Source organism: Calidris pugnax, unplaced genomic scaffold (assembly GCF_001431845.1).
Source record: "Calidris pugnax isolate Ruff unplaced genomic scaffold, ASM143184v1 scaffold9, whole genome shotgun sequence".
NCBI classification, from domain to species: Eukaryota; Metazoa; Chordata; class Aves; order Charadriiformes; family Scolopacidae; genus Calidris; species Calidris pugnax.
In genome coordinates, this window is record NW_015090778.1 from 904,857 (window position 1) to 910,856 (window position 6,000).

General features: G+C 61.1%; 1 protein-coding gene across 1 annotated transcript in view; it reads left to right on the plus strand.

Moving 5' to 3' along the window:
* The window catches only part of RBFOX3 (RNA binding protein, fox-1 homolog (C. elegans) 3), a 275,085-nt gene that overhangs the window by 212,912 nt on the left and 56,173 nt on the right, over positions 1-6,000 (plus strand). Inside the window, exon 3 of the mRNA XM_014953196.1 lies at positions 2,300-2,344. The gene's annotated coding sequence lies outside the window, so the exon portion shown is untranslated. The remainder of the gene's footprint in view (positions 1-2,299; positions 2,345-6,000) is intronic.

Here is a 6,000-nt window from a genome sequence, read left to right on the forward strand (position 1 = left end):
TGCCCGCTCCTGCCCCTGCCCCTGCCCGCTCCTGCCACACACCTCCAGGAGCTGCTGGGAACGGGGTGTTTTATCTTAGTTTAAAAAAAAAATTAAAAAAAAAATCCTTCTCATTTAATTAAAAGTGTTGACATTGTGCCTGGCCATCCCGCCCGCCAGAGAACGTGGTTATAAATTAAACATTAAACCTTTAATGGCCCATAAAGAAATATTCGCTGCTGCTTATGTATATAGGGGATATAAATAGAGAGGGCTGCTGGGGGAGGGGCGGGATATTATTTTTCCTCAGCCAGATAATCTTTGCTAATGAATTTAATTAAAAGCAAAATTAATTTAGGATTTTTGGTGGAGGGAAGGGGGGGTCAAAACGTACTTTGAAAAACTACAGAGAAGTTTCCCAGCAAGCTGGAGCAGGGTGGCCGGCCCAGGCCCCCCGCAAAGTGGGGCCGGGGGTTGCTGGGGGGGGGCTTTTCCTCTCCTGCTTTGGCAGATGTGACAGGACAGAGGTTTTCACTGGGCATCCTGGTGCCTGCGGTGCCAGGGCTGAGATCTCTGCCTGGGCTGGGCGAGCTCCCGGTGGCGCATCCCGACTGCCAGGGCCTCGAGCTGCCGCCGGGAGTTTCTCAGAAGGCGCCTTCCTCGGGAAATGTGTTTGGGAAATGAGATTTATTTTTTTACCCATCGCTGTCCCTCCCCGAGGAGAGTGAGCCTCCTTCAATTATTCATCGCCCAACAGGCTGTCTGGGCTCCCAGAACCTGCTGGAGCACACGCTGGAGTTTCCTCCCCCCCTTTTTCCACCGTCTCCTGCCTCCCCCGGCCAGGGATCCCGGCGAGCGATGTCGTGGTGGCGCCGAGGAAGACCTCGGGAAGGCAGAAGGCTCTACCAGCCCCCCCGGCCCTGCAGGGATGTCCCCTCGCCGCTGGGGACCGGGGAGTTTCCAACCAACTTTTTTAGGGCACCCACGTCCCACAGCTGAGTCTGGGGGGAGGGATGGGAGGGGAGACCCCCCGAGCTTGGGAAACGCGTCTGGCTGGGCGAGAGCTTTCTGGAGGGTTTTTATCATAAGAGCACTAATGGAAGTCAGCACCAGCCTAATGAGCTGTGCTCCTCCATGAATCTGATTCATTGAGGCAGGAATTACCATAATTGATTATCCTGCTGCGCGGCTCAGAGCGGTGTTTGCTAACACAAGTGCCTGGGAACCGGCTCCGCTCTTCCCGAGCCCCTGGACCCGTGGTGGCCACGCTGCCAGGGACGTGGCCATGGGTTTGGAGCAGCGGCTGCTCTCCCAGCCCCGGGCACAACCTCCCTTTCCTCTGCTCCTGCACCCCATGTCTTGGAGTGCTACCATTTCTTGGGGTGCTACTGTGTCTTGGGGTGCTACCGTGTCTCGGGGTGCTGCCTCTGCGGCGGGGGGTCGGTGGAGCATCGCGGCTCCCCCCGTTCCACACCAAGCTGTTGGTGCCCAGCTGGACTGGTGGGGGGAGGCGGCAGGAACTGGGCACCTCCAGGTCCCCAAAGCAGCAGTTTGCAGACAGAAACAGCCCTCGCTTCCTCTTTTTTTTTCTTAAAAAAAAAAACAAAACCAAACCCCAACTCTTGGTGATGTATAAGCTGTTCTCATTATATTTGAGGGTCTGACATGATTTATGAACATTTGGGTTGGCAGTGTTGCAAAAGCCAATTAGTTGAAGTGCAGCTTTCAGGAAGTTTTCTTTGAAATTTGGCGATATTCTCCAAGAAGTGCCCGGGGCCGGGACGGCAGCAGCGGAGCCCAGTGCTGGAGGGGGGGGGAACTCCCACCTCCTGGGAGGGTGACACCGTGTGGGGCAGGGACTGGGGGGGACAGAGATGCAGGAGCATCCTTGGGAGCGTGGGGCGAGGTGGGGAGGGCAGGGGGCTCAGGGCACGGCAAACTGGCTGCACGTCCAGTGCTTTGGCTGTGTCCTTTCCAGCCCCACTGATCCATGGGGCTAGGGCTGCACTTGTAGGGTCCTGGGAAAGCTGAGGAAGGGTCCCATGGTCTGCAGGAGCTGGGGCAGGTTGGAGAGGCACTGGCAGAGCTGGAAGCACCTCTGCAGCTCCTGTGGCTCCTGCAAAGCACAGGCAGGGGCTGCTGTGTCTGGACTCCCCCCCCCGGGGCAGGGTTCCCGGTGCCCCCCAGGGAGGTACCGCTCACGTTTGTACTCGTATTCGAGCGTTTTGCCAGTCAATGAGCAAATAGCATCGACTGTGAGCAGGTTAGCGATGATGAGCATCGATTTTAAACCTTCCTCCTCTTTCTTGTCTTTTCTTAGAGAGCCCAGCGCGAGCGCCGCGGGAGGAGCTGGGCTCAATAAAAGGTACGGAGGCGTTTGTGCCTGAAGGGGCTCTCGGGGGGGAGCTTGGGCAGCGGCTGCCCCACTGCTCAGGGTCCCTCTGAGCATGGCAAAGCTGCATGGTAAAACCTGCATGTTTAGGGGCAGGAGATGGGCGCTACTGCCTGAGCTGTGTGGGGCCAGGGGGGGGCACGGGGCAGCACCTTCTGCCCACGGCTTGGGGGTCCGGGTGGGCACAGAGCCATGCCCTGGGGAGGGCTGGGGATGAAGGCTGCCCGCTCCTCTCCACCAGCAGCCCCTGAGACCCTGCGCAGGCGTGACGTGAGTGGGGTGAGTCTGGGTGAGGAGGGCCGAGGGCTGCAGTGTCTGCGAGGTGTCCATATGTGCTGACTCTGCTGTATTTCTGTCTGTCCATGCTCTGGGTGGCTCCTGTCCTTACCAGGGTGGCACCAGCCCTGGTTCTGGCCCTGGAATTGACCTGGCAGTTGCCCACCACGGGGGAGGCAGTTGCCCATCGTGGGGGGATGTTTGCCCCCAGGGTCCTGCTGCCCATTCCATGAGGTGTCACCAGCTCCCCTAGACCAAGACCTAACTTGGGCAGGTGGTGACTCATGGACATGAAAGGGGGCACCAGGCCAGGTGTCCCCTGCCAGTCTGGTGCCCGCTGGGCAGACAGGAATGGCTCCTTTCCATCATCACCTTGAATTGCTGGAGGGTCCCATTGCAGGGTGAGGCGTCTGGGTCCCCTAGAAGGTCCATCCTGCTGAGTACAGCCCAGACCCCACTGCCCCCAGTCTACGCTGGTGAAGCAGAGCAGCAAAGATAAAACAAGGGACTGGGGATGAGGATGTTGATGTGTCCATCCCTCTGTGCTCCAGTACTGGTCCAAAGGTGCCTGTGCAGTGGTGGGACCAGGGGGTGGCTGTGGCCGAGGCGGTGATGCTGGGCACCGGGGAGCTGTCACCAGGCAAAAGTGATGGAGGAAATAGGCGTTTCGGAGAGGAGTGCTCTAATCTCTGTTGTCAACAGGACAAAGGTGACCCACTGGGAGGGGGTCATGGTCCAGAAGGGTAGAAGGGTCATGAGATGCCGTGAGGAATGTGGAAAAGGAGCCACCAGAAGGAGTTGGAAGGCTGTGGGGGGAGCTGGGCTCGCCCACCTCTGCCATTCGTGTCTGTCCTGAGCTCTTTGCGACTTGCTCCCTGTGCTGAAGAGAGGGCTCCGCTCCCTCCCGGTGTCCAGCTGTGTGTGGGGCATGGGTGGCACTGGGGTCAGTCCCTGGGGCTGCGGGTGGCCGGAGCGCATCAGGCTGTGGCTAGGTGGCTGTGTCTGGAGAGATGTGCCCTGGCAGTGGGGAGGAGACAGACCAGTGTCCTGCGGCCAAGCGGTCCCGATGCCTGGTTTGGATGGGAGAGGTGGGATGTGGCTGCGGGGTGACAAGGGTCATATATGGACATAGGACTGGGGATGCTGAAGGTGAAACAGTGCTGGGAAGAGTGTTGGGACATGCTCCTACTGCCCACCTTGTCCTGACCCCAGGATGGTGCTCCCCCCTGCCCAGGGACCCCCCAGGTTTGGGTTTGCACAGTGATGGAGTGCTTTTATTCTTCTGCCCTGGGTCTCCCTGCAGCCGGTTCACGCCAAGACCATGTCCATGCAGCAGCGTGGGGGTCTGTCCTGCTTTGGGGGTCCAGCGGGCTGTGGTCCAACAGCTTGGGTTGTGTTTGTAGGGCACAGAGAAAGAGGAGAGGGTTTTGATCACCAAGACATAAGAGGGAGTGGGAAGCCTCCCGCCCCAGCTGCCTGCAGTGGTGGCTTCCCTGCGTTATCACCCTCTCCTGGTGCTGAATTATTGAGAGTGTTGCTTTCTTTTATTGCTGTGCTGGAGGAGAAATGCCTCAGCCCGGCTCTGCTTTGAATATGATTATGGGGCTGGAGATGTCAGAGCCAGCTGGGCCCCAGAGACCGATCTGCCACCCCTCTCGCTCCTGTGCCTTCCCTTATTCTTATTTATTCCCTTGCTCCCACATCTGGTTCAGCGCACACGGTCCCCTCGCTCCCCTCCGCTGAGCGGTGCCCCAGGAGGATGGAGATTTAGTGCCTGATGAGCAGCGCTGCCCGCGGTGTGTGCCAGAGGCAGCCAGGAGCCCCCTGCCCCACAGAGAAGGTCCATATTGCCCTGGAGCCCCCCTGCCCCAGGGGGAAGGTCCATCTTGTCCTGGAGCCCCCTGCCCCACGGGGAAGGTCCATCTTGCCCTGGAGCCCCCTTGCACCGTGGGGAGGGTTCATCTTGTCCTGGAGCCCCCCTGTCCTGAAGGAAAGGTCCATCTTGCCCTGGAGCCCCCCTGCCCTGCAGGAAAGGTCCATCTTGCCCCAGAGCCTCCTGCCCAAGCAGGGCTTATCCCCATCACCCACCCTGTGCCAGCTCTGTCCCTGCCTCCCGTACGGGATCTCAGCCAGTCCCATCCCTGTGGGATGGGGTCTCCTTCCAGCCTCCGTCCCCAGGGGTCTAGGGGCTGCAAACCATCCCTGGTTGGAGGGATGGCCACTGCCTCAATGGGGCACTTCTGGGTGCCCTTCTCGGTGGCCACATCCCGTGCTGCAGGGCTTGTGAGGGGCTGTCCCCATCGCTCCCGCACCCAGGGACTGGGGGCTGCTGGCATACTGCAAAGTGGGTGATGCTGGACCCCCCCGAAACAGCCCGTCCTGGCAGACCCCCACCGAGCATCCCTGCCCCCTTGGGAGCAGCAGTGGGGAGCGGGCGGCCCCACAAAAGGCTGCCTGCCGGGGGGGTGCCGGGGGGTGCTGGGAGCCGGCTGGCACCTCGCAGGTTAACGGCGAGCGCGGCCGATTCCCTTATTGACAGGGCAGCTTGGAAAACGCTGAGGCAGAACATCGGCTGCTCCGGGTGTCAGCACCGGAGCCCGAGCTGCGCTGGGAGGGAGCTCACACCCCGCAGGGAGCCCACCAGCCCCCCAACAACCCCTCCTGCCCTCCGGGGGTCCTGGACCCCCACCCAGCTGGGGAGCGGGTTCCTCCTCGCACGCTCTCCCTTCCCTTGGATCTTAAAGACTCCAGAGAGGATTTCATTTTTATCCCTCCATCTCTCTCTCATTTTTTTTTCCCCCTGGGGTGAATAAGCCCCTGCTCTGCTGCGCTCCCGGGGCTGCCCCCCATCTACCCCCCCATCCCGGCTCTCCAGCACCATGTTGGATGCCAGCAGCCGGCTCTGGTAGCCCACGGCAAGTGCCCACGCCGTGCCGGGGAGGGAGGCGACTGGCAGGGCTCCCGGCCACCCCAGCCCTCGGCGCTGGAGCCGGACAGTGAGCGCCCCAGGGGGAGAGCCCCCCGAGGAGGAGGAGCAGCCCACTGCCTTCCCACCGACCCCGCAGAGCTCCTCAGCACCCCGCGGCCGACATGATGATGTATTTTTGGGTAGGTACCACCTCCAAGGGTGGGCATTCCCCCTCTCTCTCTGCCGGGGTTTTGCTCGGGGTTGGGGGTGTTTCTTGCCGTTGTTGCTTCCCGCTGCCCCACGGCTGGCGGGGGACGGGCTGTGGGGTGGGGGGCAGGCCTGGCAGTGGGGAGGAAGGCAGGGGTCCCTGCCTGGGCAACCCCTTCCCTGACTCTCCTCCGCTCCCTCTGAGCCCCACGCCGTGCTGGCCACAGGCAGCAGCCCC